At 41.1% G+C, this 18,837-nt stretch overlaps 1 protein-coding gene across 2 annotated transcripts in view; it reads left to right on the top strand.

The window, feature by feature from the left end:
• The window catches only part of LOC100693618 (axin-2), a 77,931-nt gene that overhangs the window by 6,239 nt on the left and 52,855 nt on the right, over positions 1 to 18,837 (top strand). The window contains exons 2-4 of one of the 2 annotated variants that reach the window (XM_025908044.1): positions 8,996 to 9,176; positions 9,385 to 9,439; positions 13,802 to 13,919. The gene's annotated coding sequence lies outside the window, so the exon portion shown is untranslated. Of the gene's footprint in view, positions 1 to 8,995; positions 9,211 to 9,384; positions 9,440 to 13,801; positions 13,920 to 18,837 lie in introns of both variants that reach the window. The other variant, XM_013273024.3, reaches the window with a different exon arrangement.

Genomic DNA, 18,837 nt, shown 5'->3' with positions numbered 1-18,837 from the left:
CCTCGCACTCTCTCTTTCTGTCTGTGTCTTTTTCATGCCCTCTTTCTTTTACACACACATGCACGCACACTTATATCCAAACCAACAGCAGTCCATAAAGCCACATCTGTCCTAGCCGTCCCCACTGGACATAAACAACACAGCCACCTTGAAAATCCCTTCCCTTCACCGATGCTCACATTGACTTCTCAGCATCAGTCCGGCGTCATTTTCTTGTTGTTGTTTTTTGTCTTTTCAGTTTCTGTATCTCATTGTACAACTGTATAGTGACAATAAAGGCATTCTATTCTATTCTATTTCTTATGGCAAGATAAATCATGATAGTTTATTTATTTGTACGTCATTGTACATATCAGTATGTAATCGAGCTGCTCTGACTTGTACAGGGGGGGCTTTGTGCACCACTCGTATTGGCTGATATACTTGTACAAGTACGTAAGTATGCATGCATGCAAATATGTGCACACGTGCTTTACACAGTTCAACTGCCTCCACCAGCACTTAGATCAGACTGCACTGCGTTCAAACTTGCACTGACGTAATGCTTTCCTCATCTATGTGCAGCTGTTTATCACACTTATCGAGGTGCAATGTTGATTTAGAGAATAGAGGAACAATGGGTAGGACCACAGAGGCGTGGCTAATGGGAGTTTGACGATCTAGATAGCCTGCAATAGCCTTAAACAGAGCAACATCTTCTGTCTAATCAACAGCTAGAGTTTGCATCAAGTCAGGCTTTTAAGTTATTCTATGTTTATCCCTAAAGATGTTTTTGACACATATTCTGAAATAAGATTTCTTCAGTGGGAGTATAATTTACAGTGTGACTTGCACAGTTTGTGATGAGCCAGTCTCAGACCATCTGTCAGGTAGATTTAGGTGTGTTTCTCTGGTCTGGATTCAGATTCAGTAAGGATTTTTTTTAGGTGAAGCCCTTCCAGATTTAATGGGCTGTCAAACCAGACAGGGAGCAGTAAATGTATTTACTCATCCTCAGGAAATAGATGAAGCTGGAACCTTGGTGGCCCAGAAAAACCCTTTTCTCCTGAGACCTCTTAATTCTCTTTAGCGTTCTTCTTAATTTGGAACAGTTTTGGTTATTAAGTGATTTCTGTATTTGTGACTTTTCTCGTGTTGAACTTGGCTTAGCTCATTTGCAAAGGATGATGTGATATCATTCAGTGCATCAATCAGGACAGAGTGAGTAAACATCTGATGACAGTTGTGGCCTGTTTGCTAATGTTGCCAGCACTATCAATCACATGTAACCAAATCACACAGAGCTTACGAGTCAAATCAGAGAAGTTTCGGGAATGCAAAAGTCTCAAACAGGAACAGACAACCAGTTACTCTTATTTCAACACCTACAGTCAAATTAAAATCACTAATAAGGCACAGGGAGAACATTCAGACTGCATACAGAAATGTCCCCGGCAACCAAGAGGTTCAAAAAGAGAACCTCTGGCTGTAAGACAGTGCTGACCACTGCAGCAGACCATTTCTTAGGTTTAAAGTTGGCCACTTGCAACCAGAGATTGGGAAACTATCAGTAATTTAGGATAACAATAAAAATAATAACATGACTCCTCTGACCTAAATCTTCTACTCAACAATAAGTAGATCATGAAACAATGAGACGTTAAAAAAAAGAGGAAAAATAAAATTACTTGATGGAGGGAAAACATGCAAAAACTGTCTGCAGTTCCAGCAAAGAAGAAAGTCTATAGAGAAACATCCTTGTCATCATGCCGTGTCATATGAAGTATATATATGTATCTGCTGAGGTGCATCGCAGCCCAGCGTTGTCATCTTACAGGCACGCATTAAAGTTGATGTCTCAAACATGTTTATTAGATCCATGTTGCAACTTTTGTTTGCAAATTTTGGATTGCTGAAATCTCAGAATGTGTAGGTGCGTTATATACTAATCTGGGCTTTAAAAGTTATGAATTTTTGGCGGTCAGTATGCCTCTCGCCCTATGACAGCTGGGATAGGCTCCAGCGCCCCCCGCGACCCTGAAAAGGATAAGCGGAAGCAAATGGATGGATGGATGGATGGATGGATGGCGGTCAGTATGCTTTGAACAATGTGTTTGTTGAATGGTATCTTCCTGTCCAGCAACAAATATTCCTGGATTGGGTGAGAACTTGTGTGAGTATAACATGTGATGAGTTTTGTAACTTTGCAAAACAGTCAAACAAGTCAAACACTCTTACTTTACTCAGTGATGGAACTGAGCATATAAACTCTTCTAACATTAGAAATGTCCTTAAAAACTAAAGTGAAAATACCATTGCATACTTGCAAGCTGCAGTTCATGAGAACCTGTAAGCAGCTCAGTGTCCACTCATGTGCCCTCATGATGCACTTAAGTTGATGACTCCTTCTGGAGATCTGGGCCATATTGACAGAAACAAGACACAGAAGTCCTCATAGGTCTTCAGCTTCTTCACAGGATCAAGCCAATGACTTCTATCAGTGTTGTGTTTTGCGGTAATGATCCAAACTGGAGACGACAGACCGGCGTTGTGTGCCGCTGCAGATAGGGCAGGTTGAGCTCCGTGTGTGTATGAGTTTCACCATGACGATATGCCTCAAAAGATAATTTGATGATCTGTGTGTTTTGCTGCCAGGTTATCCCACCACCTCCACCATCTCCTCCCAACCCCTCCTACTCTGATTCCTTTACAGCCGCAGTAACTTATTAATTTCTGTCAGCTGGTTTTCCCTGCCATTTAGAGATACTACCAAATCACATTATGTCTGTCATGGATTATGTGTACAGGCAATACATCTCCTTGAAGAAGAAAGGAGAAAAAAAAAGATCAAAGATGTTCTTACAATCACCTCTAAGTGGATACAGGAGGTGGAAGTGTTTTCATGCATGTGCGTGTTTGCGGCCCACGTGTGTTTTATGGGGAATGCAGATAGTCGACAGAAAGGCTTTACATTTTGCTGACTACATACATCAATTTTCTTCATTTATTATAAACTTTGAGGAATATTAATCATCAGCTGGGGATTGTGTTGAGTGCAGTTTGGAGTATTTAAAGGTCACTCATGCAAGAGCTGCTGAAGGAATGAAATAAGAGATGCTCATCTCGTGTTATACCCAAGTGAGTCAAATAATAACAACAGAATCTGAGAGGCCACAGAGCCATATTCCCATATTTACCCATATTTGGCTGTGTGTGTGTGTGTGTGTGTGTGTGTGTGTGGTAGAGGATTTGAAGCTGTCACTTTGTAATTACCTCAGCAAATACAGGCTTGGAGAGAGTTGACTGAAGTCTTCCAGTTGGACAGCCCTGGGAGAAAATGAGAAGTGACAGGCCACATAACACAGCGTGGGACGTAAATAACTTTTACCCCCCTTTCTCTCTCTTCCTCGCTCTCTCTTCGTCATAGAAACATGGATGATACTTCAAGGATTTTGAAAGAGAGAGAGGGAGAGAGAGGGAGAGATGAGCCGAAATGAGAGAATATCCCTCTCTTTCATCTTTTGAAAAAATCTCTGACATCCTCTCTCACTTGCTTTGATGAAAGTCTTTGGGTTTTTTTTGGTGTTTTATCCTCTTACATGAGGTGTATGTATTATAGCCTGCGCGCTCCAGTGTGTGACGCATACACACACACGCACGCAAACACACACGCATTCGCGCTGGCACGCACTGATATCATTTTCTCACCAGAATGTGTGTAGGTGGCATGAGGAATTGTGTTTTGTGTGCACGAGAGTGCGCGTGTGTTTGAAGGACTTTTCTCAGAGCCTGTCGGCATTGGAGGGCCTGAATTTTTCATTCGGCGTCCTCGTCAAGTACAAAAAGTCCAGGGTTTTGTGTTCTACCCAGCAGCCGCTTGCCTTCATTTCTGTTGTCCAGGACTTCCTTCACTGTCCTGTGTTCTTTGAGCTCCCGGCAGGTTGTTACTGAGACAGCAACACTGTTGTTACAGCGCATGCATGTGTATCAATCACTGGCGTGTATGTGTCAGTGTGTGTCCTGCATTGATCACTGAAGAAGCACTTCCACATTGGCAGAGACTGATGATATGTCTCCGAGCAACTTCAACCCCCGTATATGTACATTGACAGTATACACACACACACACACACACACACACACACACACACAAATACATAGTATACATCCTTTTATGCTTTACCATCCTGCTTCTGGCTCTTTATCATCAGTGTCTTTCTGCTGTTTCTTTCTTCTCTCCCGCCCTCTTTGCACCTCCACCACTCTGCCTGGCTCTAGTCCAGCTATAGATTGTTAATTGCGGTTTGTACGTGATGCACGGTCTCGCCTCCAAATACTACAGTGGTGTTCTTTGGCAGACATCAAAGTGTCGGTGTTTCATTCCATGGGGATTAGTGATGGTAGTGTGTGATAATGCCCCTGCCTGCTCGCTGAATTAAACGCCCATGGCTGGGTGCAGGTACCAGGAATCTAATGAACACGCAGTCTTACAGGCAGTCATACACACTACGTACGCTAAAACAATGGGAGAAAGACGCAGGTTAGGGAGATACACATGGTAAAGCCACTGTGAGAATCAGAGCCTCATTACGGAAAAATACATACATTAAACTGTGAACTAAACATCACGTCTTCCATCTGACGGGGACAAAAGCTTTTTATTAGTGAATCTGTCCACAAAGATCCACAGTACATGTCCTTCACTCATCTCTCATCTTTCACCTCTGTGGCAAACAGGATTTTTAAACGTCTCATTTTTGATCATTCCCCCATACTCATGATCGACTGTGGTTTTCTCTCTCGCTGTCTGTTTTTCTCATCCTCTTTCTCTCTTTCTCACCAGCAAAGTTAATAAAAAAAAGAATTAGTAATAACATAGCAAGATAGATAAAAAGCGCAGTCTCTATAGCAACTCTCGCCATGATTTGTACAAAGGACAAATGACAAGTGTTTAAAGGGCTGCGGGGCGTTTTAATGTTCAGTTTATGTTTTCTCTCGTCGGCTAAGAAGGTCTCGGGAGACCGCAGGAAAAACAGCCATGAAAGAGAAATTACAGAGACAGACCGAGGGAGAGGCCGAGGGAGGGAGAGCGATAGAAATACGTCCTTGGTGATCAATGCATGTGCTATTGTCTGTTCTGTTTCTTTGCCTGCAAGGACGAAAGCAGAGGAGAGGAGGCAAGTGATGCATACGAACAGGGTTTTAAGGGGCTTATAATAAATTCCTGACCAGACCACAAAAAGAAGTAACTGCACTGCTGCTAATGTTTAGGTGTGTCTCTGTGTCAGGACATGTTTCATACTGTATGTATGAAAATGTTGCCAGACTTTGTCGCTGCTATTCAGGTCTTTTAATTAAATAGACAACCACACTCACAGGAGATTTAACAGGCGACTCACAGGTAAGCCATGCAAGTACCAGGCTTCATGGCCTACAGTGATAAGGTGTGAGAAAGATTTCTCAGAGATTTTGATCCACCTTGACATGACGGGATCACACATCTGCCACAGATTTGTTGGCTGCATCCATGATGGGAATCTCCTGTTCCACGACATCCCAAAAGATCTATTGGATTAAAATCTGGGGACTGTGGAGGTCCTTTGAGCACATGAACTCATAGTCATGTTCAAGTAACCAGTTTGAGATGATTTGAAGGGTACACAGTGATCATGAAGGGATGGACATGGTCAGCAACAGTATTCAGGTAGGTTGTGGAGTTTCAGCAATGCTCAGTCGCTACTAAGGGGCCCAAAATGAGCCAAGAAAATATCCCTGACGCCATTGCAACACCACCAAATACACTCGTGAGACTGGACCAGGACTTTTAATCTTCTGTTTTCTGATTTTGGTGAGCGTGTGAGGATTGTAGCCTCAGTCTCATGTTCTTAGCTGAAAAGGTTTCATGTGTTGTGCATTCAGAGATGCTCTCACTCGTACCTTGGTTGTAAGGAGTGGTTATTTGAGTTACCATTGCTTTCCTATAGCTCAAAGAAGTGTGGCTATTCTCCTTGAACCTTTGACATAAACAAGGCTCTTCTGCCCAGAGAACTGCTGCTCACTTGATATTTTCGCTTAATGGGACGATTCTCCAAAAGAGGGAAACCTTAGAAATGGTCATGTGGGAAAAATCCAAGTAGCTCATCTAGGCCAACCCGTCTGGCACCAACAACATACAAAATTTCTTAAATCACATTTCTCCCATAATCTGATGCTCAGTTTGAACTTGAGCAGGTCATCTTGACCAGTGGTCCCCAACCTTTTTTGTGCTACGGACTGGTTTATGTCCGACAATATTTTCAGGCCAGGCTTTAAGGTGTCGTCAGTGGCGGTCCTAGCCTGTTTGGTGCCCTGGGCGAACACTCCCTCTGTATTCTGATTCTGATTGTTTCAGGATGACCTGCCATGATCCAATGACACATCTGCTTACCTGTATATTTTGCTCGTTTCTCCTCCTCCTCTTTTCTCTTTTTTCTAAACTGAGGACCTGATGGCTTTGAACTTTTCTTGTCCATCTTGGTTTTAATTTTGCACTCCAGTATGAGAATCATAACCTAACAGACCTACACCTTATTTCACAGATTCGCTTTGTCTAGGGTTTATTTCTGGGATTTCGCACAACCCAGGATTCAAAACATGAATACATAATGGGCTTAGATTGACAACATTATGAATGAAATGTGCTCTATTTGGAAGCAGCATGTCTCCCTCCCCTTTCGACGGGTTGTGTGTGAGACTTTAAATCATCAAACTGTAAATTATAAATTTTAAATTGTTATTGATCCCTTTACCCCTAATCCTAAAGTGTATATTCTTTCTCTTCTTATATTTGTTGTTTGCTTACTTGCACTGCTGTAACTGGAGCCTCGTCGTCTCATCTCTCGATATACTGGACTGTATGTAGCGGAGATAACAATAAAGTTTACTTTGACTTCAGCAGCGCGCAGGCGCACCGAGGGCTCTCGCGCTCACTTTTTGCATATAGAATTTCGAAAAAACATCGGTGCAAATTATAAGTCTGTATCATAATGTCCGGTGTTTTCGTGTTTGTTGGTTTGTTTTTATATTGTTTTATTTTGCGAGTTGGTTATTAGATGCTGCTCCAGCCAGCCAGAGAATCCCCCGCCGCCCCGCCCTCTCCTCCCTGTGCCGCAAGCAGCAGGCGCACCTCGCAAACGCAGGGCGCCCTTACTCCCAGCATATGGGCGATAGAAAACCGATCGGTGCCTACGACATTCCCAAAATACGCATGATGTCGGGGCAGCATGAGTACGAACAAATTTATTATGTTTTTTCCGATGCCCGTGATGTCGCCCCCCACCACTATGCCGCCCCGGGCAACCGCCCGTGTCGCCCGTATCAAAAACCGCTACTGGGTGTCGTGGATAAATACAACAAAATAAAACCAGTACCAGTACCAAAAATAAACAAACCAAAAAAAAGAAAATTAATTAAACAAACGGGAAAAGACCCAGGGAACGCGAGTTAAATAAATAACGATAAAAAGCAATAAAAACCCTGAAAACCATAAATTTCACACCCGAGCCTCAACTCTCGCAGCTCGGTACCAAACGACTCACGGTCCATGGCCCGGGAGTTGGGGACCGCTGTTCTTGACTATGTCTACATTCCTAAATGCCATGTGATTAGCTGATTAGCCAATAATGAGCAGCAGAACAGGTATATAATAAATAATAAATACTTTCAGGATCTGTAAAAAAATCATAACATAATGGTAAAAATTTGCAATTCTATAATGTCAAATTTCCATAAATGTAGAACAAACAATTAATTAGCTGATTTTGGCAGGGTCATGTATGAGACACCAATATTCATGAAGTGAGCCAAATAATAACTGACAGTGAGCTGATGAAGAAGAAAGAAATATGAGCACTTCCTGATTAGTTTAAATTCAACCTCCATGCTGCTGACATTTGCCTGGAAGACAAAACAACAATAATTTGTCATAAATACTACTTAGTTTGGTGTTCAGTTTCACCTTTACCTGCTGTACTTGCTGTAGTTGTGTTATTATCGGTATTAGATACTCACGTTTGGTGTTATAGTTTAGTTCATGTCACACATTAGTAGCTATATATTCGCCTATGTCAGAACTTGCAGTAGGTGTATTGCAGTTTTTATACAGAAATGTATAGTAGAGCCAAATTATTCCCTGAAAAATAGCTAAATAAATAAAAAATAAGCCTCGAGCCCTAAAGGCTAAGTTGGAGTTGGTGTGAAAGTGTAAACTGCATCACTTATGTGATTATTTCTGTTCTTCACGGGTTTTAAAATGCGTGTTTCTTACTGACAACACTTTAATCCTCTCCTCTGTTTATTATTGTGACATCCTCATCAGCAGTCTGACATGCTTCTTCAGTGTACAGGCTGTCATTCATGCTTGCTTTCTGCTTTCCTCACACTGTAAATATCTGTAACTATACTATAGATATGTGTTGAGGTTCGAGACTAAAGAAAAAGAGGCAGACAGACAAATAGACAGAGACAGAAACACCTCAACAGGACAGAAAAATGACCTTTATTTGTCCTTGTGAACTGGTTTAACAGCACGTGGTGGTAAAAGAAAGAAAGGCACAGATAAGGATGGCAACAACAAGGGGAAGAGGGGAGTCTGCGCCAGATAGTGAAAGAGGCAAAGATAAAAAAAAAAGGGCATGCAGGAAAAAGAAAACACACCAAAAAATGAGAGAGAGAGCCTTAGCAGCCAGACAAACAGCTCTCTCCACCTTTAATCACCTCCTGCAGGTCAGCTTCTGTCTCGCCTTGACTTGCCACAATCTTCCAACTAACACTGAGCCAAGCCATCAAACAGCTATCTCTTCTTTTGCCTCCCCTTCTCTCTTTTCTCTTCTTTCTCTTTACACAGACAGAAAAGCAGAAAAGACCTTGATGTTTTTCCAATAATTGGCAGCAGAGGTTGACTTTTTTCCCTTCTATTCCCCTCCCTCTTTTTCTGTTTATCTTTTTCTCCTTTTTTTTGCTCTTCCTCTTCCTTTAGAGATGAATAGTTGGCCCGGGATCAAAGGCAGACCCCAACCAGCCACTCTGACCACCACAAAGGGGCGTTGGGCGCTGGCTTGGGGCCAGGTGCTACACATGGCCACATAGCCAGGGACAAGCCGTGCAGATGGGGCCCACAGAGCCCTTGTCGCCTCCACCCCCTCTGCTGCATACGAGAGGTCAGCGGCTAAAGTATCAGAGCGTGCGCTTCCTGTAAGACGATCTAGCCTCGTGCAACTGATTCCATTTTGTTCCCATCTGTCTTTGTCTTATACCCGTGTTTCAGTTTGTCAGTTTGTTTACTTCCTGCAACTGGTATGCCTGTGTTTCCTTCCACACCTATCGTGCACTCTTCTTCTCTGACTCTGTTTTTCTTTGCTGTTCCAGAGTATGGATCTGAAAGAAACTGTCTGGCTGTACAACGGGAACAGAACCAGCAGAGGTAAACATTTTTGCCCTTGTGGACAGAAACATGTTTAAATGTTAAAGAAGACCCGACTTGAGTTTAGTCGAACACTTCCCCTTACTCTCAACAGTCCTTGTTTAAATATATAAGTCCCGCTGCCAAGTCCGATGCAGCCGCAGCCAGTACAAATAAATTCTTGTGGAGGACACAAAATGTGGGACAGATAAAACAAATGAACAAGCCCTTGTAGTCCAAATATATATGCAACACCCAGCTTGCTTTTCAACTCCTTCAACTGACACGTTTGCAGAACTTGTCTGAGAATGGCCAAGATGATGTTACTGAGTCAGAGCAGGGCTATAGTCCACATGTTTTACATGCAAATTCTTATTTTCTGTATTTCAACAAGTGGCGCGTGCCACTGTGCACATCTCTTTCACCAGCAGAATCATGACTATGAAAAATCCATTACACATTTATATCTGTGTTACTTCTGAGCCAGTTGCGATATGCTGACATAGAACACAGTGTGCGACTATACAGCCTTGTGAGTCAGCCATCATATTGTTTCGACAATCCAGTTCTTCCCTTAATTATATTTTTTAAGCTGCACATGGGAATCAAGCAGCTAGCCTACTTAACTTGTGTATTTCTGTTCAGGTATCTCAGTGTATCATTACTTAAAATAGTAAAATACTATTATCTGGAATATCTAGAGCAGAAAAGTTCAACAGAAAACTATGTGACCAGAAGTGAGTAAATTTATGATTTTAGTAAACATTACATGGTGCAATCTTTAACTTGGTTATGGTTTGGGGAACGTACAAATGTCTGAAACAGCGAAAACATCCAGGACATAAAAGAGCTGACATGAATTTATAGGGGTGAAAAAAAGACAACTGCAGTGTTTTTCCATATCTGCATGCTGTCATCTGTGGATCCCCGACTTCAGCCACATGTTTAAGATTAGATGTACTCTTTTGTTGGAGGAGAACACAGTCAACAAAGTTCTGCTGCCTCTCCCTCTGGTCATGAATCAACTGGGCTCTGTCCACACTCTCTCCTTATGGTCTTAATTCTATTAAACACAATGATAACACATTTACAGTATTATGATGACGATCGTATGAATAATGTTCTTCTTAATATTCTTGGGCACGTGTGTTTGTTATGGAGATGTTTGTGTTTAAACTATGAGAGAAGAACTGGAAAAATAAGAATGACTGGACTGTTTTGCTGATACTTATTGTGCGCATGTATGTGCTTTCACCCCCACACCCCGAGCTACCTCTTCTGTTTGATATGAATAATGAAGAGTAATTACATATTACAAAAGTTGTGCTAAATGATCCAGTGATTAAAAACGTATTTATTTGAATTGTTGGCCACTTGGGGGCAGCAGATTAAATTGATAATACAGCACTGAGATATTAGCACCTTGTAAAGCTGGGTAATGTGTTAACACATTTCTGCACGACATATTAATGAGCAAAGGATCAACACTAGTAATATTGTGGCATCTGTTTAAGTGAAAATGGGAATTCAATCATCAGTAACTTGTTACCTTTCCTTTGTTCTTGAAGAGAGAAGAACATACAGAATATACAGTATGTTCATAATTTGTAAACAACAGACATTTGCAAACAGCAAAGACAGAATTAGTTCTTACCATTCTTCAAAGCTCTGTTTTGTCTCGTAAAAAATATAGTCCCTAGTAGTTTAAAAAGAAATACACCGGATCTTTAGCTGCCAAATGCTTCACTGTGTTCACTAGCTAGATAACAAACTTTATCTGTTTGCCATTAGAGGCAGGCCAGGTAGTGTTCGCTTGGTTTGTAGTGCAAACAGCTGCCTGATGGTGCTGAATGTGGGTCACAAAAACAAAAACAGTTCGAACTAAAAGATCCAGCCTTTAAAGCTAACAGGATGGTAGAAATAATTGAAGTTAGTTATGTGTTTGTGGATCCCAATGAGCGGCCCATTTTCTTGAAACCAGCTCAAATGAAACATCCAAGGTATCAAACCAGAAGCCTACCTCACTATAGCCACTTTCTTTATGTGTCGTCATATCTGTATTTCTATTGTACTTTAATGATATGTTCGCTGATATGCCATTTAGACAGCTAACGCCCCCATAAGGCTTTCCTTTTATTGTCTTAATAAGTTTGCAACCCTTGATTTATATGCTTTCAGCAAAGTTACCCTGTCCCTAGCTAGCAGAGCCCTGTTGGTTAAACAGACCTACTCTAGCTGTTGCTCAACCTCAACCAACCCTTGTCCACCAAGAATAGCCTTTTTACCGCTATTTTTTAGTGGTATTAAATATAACCACTTCTATTTAAACGATATTATGAACTCAGCCAAAATTGGATTAAAAAAATCTGCCTGTGATGTGAGCCACATCCCTCATATCACAGGCAGAATCTAATAAGCTCTGGTGCTGACCCAGATGTCTAAAAACAAATAACATGATGTCTTTCCATAAGATTACTCACAGACTAACGATCTAAATTTTACTAAACTGCATGTGGAAGGTGAAATACTGGCAAATTCAGAATTTGTGTGTGGTTTCATGCATTCGGCTTACTTTCTCTATAGTTGGGGCAGCCATCATAGTGGTTAGCACTGCTGCCTCACAACAAGAAGATTCCTGGTTTGAACCTCCTCACCAGCTGTAGCCTTTCTGTGGGGTGTGTGTGTGCTCTCTATGTCTCTGATGACATCATCAACTGTCTTTAGTCTCCAACAAGTAAGGCGCGCTTGTTAGGTTAATTGATGATTTTAAATTTGGTATTTAGTGCAACTTATCCAAGGTGTGTCATCTTTTTCATACAATATCAGCTAGAATAGACTCCAGAAGAAAGAAAAAAATGATCATTGCAGTTTGAATCAAAACTGCAAATGCAGTCTCCTAAATACACAAGATATAGCTACTGTTACAAACACCAAATCTAATGTGGTCAAAATAATGTATTACAGAGTATTTTGGAAAGATCCCCTGTTTAGTAACCTTTTCTGGCTCAAACTAGAAAGTGCTTTTGGCTACTCCTTTATCCACACGGGGTCACCAGAGCAGGGATCTGTATGTTTGATTTGGCAGATTTTTACACCAGATTCCTTTCCTGACACAAGCCTGGGGGATTTTTAGACCTCCTCCCAGGACTGAATGAGGGATATTTGACTTTTTAGGCAAATATGTAAAACACCAAACTATGAAGCCACTTTTAATCTTTTCACAATAAGAGTAACACATTTTAAAGGACTTTTTAAAGTACTGCTACATGAGTAGGCTCACAGTATAGCTTAGAAAATGTTAACCCCTGCAGCGTAGAGGTAAATAAAGTTAATTAAATGAAACAACATGGCAGACTTAATATAGAAAAAGCAGTTAGTTCCAACTCAGATAATGGCCCACTTAGCACAGAGAGCTTACTAATTAAAAGAGCAGAAAAATTATAATGCAGTTACCTAAATAGGGTCAACTGGTTGGTTGTTTAGCTTCAGTGGTAACTTCTCAGCTGTTAGACAATTATGAGCAAAGAAGGCTGATGTTGTTTTTCTGTAATAATGGGCATTATTTTCACTTTTATGTGTTCCTCCTACAGAGAAAATAGGCCTGATCTCTCCCTTTGTGGTTGCTCCAACTGCTCACTTCTACCACCCACACAACACATTTTCCCAGGCAACAATGTTCCTCCAAAGTTTACACACAATAAATAACGATATGCCCAAAGCAGTTAGCAGTGGCCCCGCTCTCCGTTTCCTGGCTGGAGTTGAAATGAAATGGTAATTTTGACTTGAGGAGGATTTCAAAGGGATGGCCTCTACTTTTCATCTTGGTGCATACCACGAGCTCGCCGACACATTCACGCTGGGATTTGAGGAAAAAAAGAAGAAGAGAAAAAAAGGCCGAATTTTAAGTTTTTCTATGAACTTCCTTCTTTCTTTTTACTGCCATCTCCCCACAGAAAAAGAGATGTAACATTGTTGAGATCTCTCCCCCAGATGGACAGCATTTATATAAACAACCACCCCCGGTTCACAGAACGTTTGATTGATGTGTCATTGTCCAAAGATTGTTTCCAGGCATTTGAATAGATAATTCAGAGTATTTGATGTAGACATTTTTCTTCAAAGAGCCAAAGGTCAGATGTGGGGGTAGAGCAAGGGTGTCCTCCATCTCCCATGCTATTTTTGCATCCAAGGCTCCAACTAGCTTGTCTGCTTCTCACAGGGGAGATTGACTGACACTTGAATCATTCTTCTGCTTAAGATTACAATGTGGCTTCCAAAACTCAGTCGAAAAGAAATCTGCCTGCAAACTAATGCAAATACCTTTGTCTGAAACAGCAGACCGTAACACTGTTTGGATGTGTCTCGTGTCTCTTTGTTTTCTAGTTCGGCCCACAGTCAGATAGACTGGAGCGAGACCAAAGATACAGTGGATGGATTGGGGAAGAACTCCATTATCTCAGCAGCAAGGAATAAGAAATGGAATTAAAACAGCCAAAACAAGGTTTGTCACACCTCAGCAGCGCTGGCTCCTATCTTCCAGAGGGTACTACACTATACAAAATGGGCTATGGCCATTTTCTCATACGAACTTGAGACGATATCAGGACGTTTTAAAAAAAAAATAAAAATCCATAGTTGTTCTTTCTTATTTGTAGCACACAGCAGGAGATAGTCTGCATCAGGCACTATTGCATTATTGGAAATACTCTGTGTGGATCTGGCAAAGAAACCACTTGAAAGGAACTTGCAGGAGGTAGCACCAGACTGTTCTCTGTACTGTTAGCATATCAACTCAGCCCTACACGACACAGACTTTGTGTTAGGGGGCTGGCATGTTAAAGTCTGGCCAATGTCCAATCCAGCAGTTGCAGTCTCTCATGCACCTCTGTTGGATAATGCCTAGAAAAACATCCAGAACTGCTATATTGCAATAGGTGTGTAGAAAAAATCAAAACCATCTCGAAATTGTTCCGTGTCTTATCGCTTTCTTCACAGTCTTAATTATGTTCACCCAGCATTGACAGCAATATCGAGGGGACGCTTTTCGGTGTTGGCAGTCACATTCCAAAGTCAGTGAGCCTTGAAAAAAGTTTCCAGATGACAAATGCTGGGTGTGAAAAAAAGGAAAATAAATACACAGTGGTGTCTTCATTATCTGCAAGCTCCACGGCCCGTGAAAGAGGCCAGGGTTAATTGCTGTTGATTAGACGTCAGTATGCATGGCTGAGTGAGCATGCAGATCTCACTGAGGGGGCCACAGAGGGAGAAGAGCAAAGGATGAGGTCACTCGCACACATAACGATATGAGATCAGTGTCAAGTGTTCCTCTGTTGTGGGTTTAGGTGGCTGGGAAGCAGATTAGGAATATAAATGAGGCAACGTATTTTATAAGTCTTTGGGTGTGGTTACTGTAGCTGTGTTTGCTGATGGCTTTGGTTCATACATTTGTTTATTATTGTGCTGTATTATTCATCCATCCAGCTATTTGCCATTAAATTTGTGTGGCTCTCAGTATTGTCCAGACAACAAACATAGAAGTGTTTGTTGGGGAAAACACATTTATATATTTATCTAAGAATATTTGAAATTAGTAGGAAATGTGTTAAATTAATTATTCATCACAACTCATATGAGTTTTAAGGAAATTTCTACGTAGGTGTACAAACTGCTGTCTTCAGCCATCTTTGTGTTCTTGTTAATCAGTGTGCTGCTACCTTTTCATATAAAAACTGTTGACTAAAGGGAATCCATTCTTATATCTGCTCATCGATATGCTCATTTCCAACTCCACATCTTCATTCTTGAGCTCTTTAATAAGTCAGTTAAAAATGATCATTTAATATCTTGTAGTGGTCACTGATTCAGCCACTAAGTTTATCCCCTTTTGGAATAAGCTGTTTTATGTTTTACTGTTGCAAACAGAAGGTTTGAACTGCAAGTGAGCCGTCTCAACTCTGCACTTTTAGAAATTGCTGAGTTTTCACGGGACGGCCCAGCAGATGGCCTCACGTCTGACTCTAGAATCCTCTGATATACAGAGGAGTACAGGGCCGACTCACTGACTGCACTGTGCCCGTGTCCTATGGCCCAAAACATTACTCTTCCACCACCATGCTCGACTCTAAGAAGAAAGATGTTTGTGCTGATGTGTGAAACAGCTCTACTTTGGTCCTATCTATATAAAAGACATTATTCCAGAAATCTTGTGGTTTGTTCAGGAACTTTGTAAACCTAAGCCGCATTGCCACGTTCATTTTTAGTGAAGCGGCTTTCTCCTGACAACCCTTCCAGACAGGACATGCGTGTTCGTCTTTATCTGGTTGTCTGAGGCCTGCAGACTCTCAGGAGTAGCTCTTGTGTTTTTGTGCAGTTTTTCTGAGCATAACATGTTCTGATGTTCTATTATCGTGGCATTGTGTTAACACACACTTGGATGGTCCAGACAAGCAAACTGCTAAAGCGTCTGCTTTCTTAAAGGTGGTTAGATTTACTGTTGATCAGTTATTAAAGTGATCCTGGCTGCTACTTCTTCTTTTGATTCCGATGGAAGCACACATATTTTTATTGGACTGCATAAAGTCAGTCAAAAACTTTTTGACTGTATGCTGCTCTGATTTTTTTCAAAACTTTGGATTTGTTTTTATCATGCTTATATTTGCATATGTAACTATACCTATACTGTATATGCAAAACACAAAATAAGAAAATGTAGTAAAGGTCATTTTAAAGAAGTAAGACATTTTCTCGGTGACCTTTTGGAGTATCAGCACTTATGGGTTTGATTTTAGCCTCAAATTAGTCAAAAAACAAACTTCCCTCTAAAAGTCACCTGTTTTAGTCAATCAACAATATTCCAAGATGGAAGCTTTAATACAGTGAGTTACATCCCACCATGGACTGACCATAAACCTTTGAGAAATAAAATTTCCATAACTCTAACCTATATAAAATGTTAACATCCTGACCTAATATGCTAAGCATTGCTTCCAATATACTATTGTGCGTGTAAAAGATTAGCATGTTAGCATGATGTTAACATTTTGCCCAAAGTATGAGTGTGTTTAAACACAGCCACACGGAGCTGCTAGCATGGCTTTGGATTAAAGTCGAGTAATGCATTGAGTAAAGGTTCCTACTCTTGTGCAATGTAAACCGCCATCAACAAGACTTGCGGGCTGTTGCTAGTATGTCTTAATAACGATGTCTGTCTCCTTTTGTGTGTAACAGATAAACAAGCCCTTAGGTCAACCCTGGGTTATATTTGCCTTTCATGTGTGATTTTATCGCTCTGTTGCATTCGTAGCCAAAATAATAACCACAGTAGAGGTGATTTAGACAGAAGCAGGAATGACAAGCAGACAGCGGAGGGCAGGACGTTGTAACCTTCACACCGTTCAAGAGAGCGAGAGCTTGCTTTGTTTAAATTTCCCAGATCAAAGGCTGCAATGCAAATTCCTGCAGCTTCCACGCTGCCATTTGATGTTTCAGGGAGCCAAATTATTGTGGTGATTACAGTAGCTGTACACAACCGGTGGAGCAGGCCAAACAAGGGGCCTTGTTGTGACTCTCAATTAGTGGTGTGACATCTCAGCACCCAACGTCTGAGAAGCGCCTAACAATAAGAGAGGCTGTTTGGGCTGATAAAGTGATTTGGCTTGGTGCGGCCCTTTCATCTGCACCGACAGTGGGGTATTTGAGGCTTCTGGGTATTCTCCCTGCACATCCTCACACCTCCCTTTATTGTGACAATAGCGCCACTGTGTTCAGCGTTTCAAAGAGGCTATAGACCTACTTACTCTGTGAGCAACTTATGTCTGTTGTCACTTAGAAGAGTTTTAATGATTTCGAGGCATCTATAAAAAGAAATTATAGATGATAAACTAAACTAAAGGCCTGCAGGGAAGCATTAATTAAAGGATACAGGATTGCATGTATTATTTTATAAACCTCTCTTTCAGAACATGCATTAGATACCACACCATTAGCAGAGGACCATTCAGCGTTCTCTGAATAACCGCAGACACACACAGCCTTCTGTGAAGTTGTCGATGTTTTTTTGTTTGCGTGTTATTGAAAGCCACAGTGAGTTGAAAGGATAACTTTGCCTGTGGGAAGGACAGAGCACCAGAGGATCAGGTTCAGCTATATTTCTGATAACACTTTGCATTCTGCAGACACCAATGACAGCTCTGATGCCTCGCGTTTGATTGTCTCTTTCATGTTCTCCTCCTGCCGTCGGTGTAAGCAGCAGCACTGGAGGTGGAGGTGAAGCGATGGCAAGCGATGGAGGGAAGATTGAGATGTGTTTCTGCCAGTGTGACGGACAGAGGCACTGGAAGGATGTTGGTTTTTATTCGTTTCATAGATGCAACAGCGAAATAATCCAAATATCCCTCATGGAAAAGCTATGTACAAAAGCATTAAGACGGGTATCTTTTAGTGCAAGGTAGTACTGTATGTGCAGGAATAGACTCACTCTTTCTCGTGGTGCTTTCGACACATGCTCACTGTGGAAAGCCTGGAATAATAGGATGAGAGTAGTGATAGTTTAGTTCATCCTCATTCTCAAAGCTTCAAATAAGGCAGTTTTATCAAGTTTTATTGTGGAGAAGAAGTGCTTGATCCCTATAAACTAAATAGTATTACTACTATTACTAAATTAAGTTGCTATGTCCCCAAAGAGCCAATCAACAGCTGAAAATGTTGTGCTGACGTATACATACAGGAGAGGTTCACAGCCGTATATGAAGCAGTGAAACATCTGGCAGAAAACAAGCTTCTTAAATCATATTTTAGGGCCAAGTTGCTAAAATTGGAAAGACATTTTCTAAGATTTGAATTTCAGTTCTATTTGTGCATTTTTTATGTTTCACTGATCCTTGAAATGAAACGTGTGGTCGTTTATTTAGATAGAGGCGTTAAAATTACATTTACTTTTGATCCATGTTCAGTGGTGAGCCTTCCTTCTAGAAGACCTGGCTGCCATACCTGTCACTTACTCCACAGTACTTCTCCAGCCTCTTAATATGACCTCCACTGTTCTTTAAAAGGGGGCCATTTTCATGTGTCAGTCAAATATTTTCTTTGAAATTGCATCAACTCACCTTGCGTGCAGTATTTGATGGTCTGGGATAAAAACACACGTTTGTTTCCTATGTTTTTCCTCTTTTAGTATAATCGTATCCTTTAAGAGCACATAAACACTGTGATTGTAAGAAAAGGAATTATAATCAGAGGACGTCGAAGTTCAAAGAATCATAATTTTGCAGGCTGTCTGAGACCTGCTGTGTTCCTTTCCTATCGTCCCATACGCAAGACATTATGCTGACCTGGAAATTCATATTCACCACTGTGAGTAAGAAACCCCCTAAACGCTCCTTCTTTCTAAAAGAAACATATAACAGTATTAGATCTAGTTT

The sequence above is a fragment of the Oreochromis niloticus genome, linkage group LG6, assembly GCF_001858045.2.
Source record: "Oreochromis niloticus isolate F11D_XX linkage group LG6, O_niloticus_UMD_NMBU, whole genome shotgun sequence".
NCBI lineage: Eukaryota > Metazoa > Chordata > Actinopteri > Cichliformes > Cichlidae > Oreochromis > Oreochromis niloticus.
Note: the sequence above shows the minus strand (reverse complement) of the source record. Positions and strands in the feature narration are given on the sequence as shown.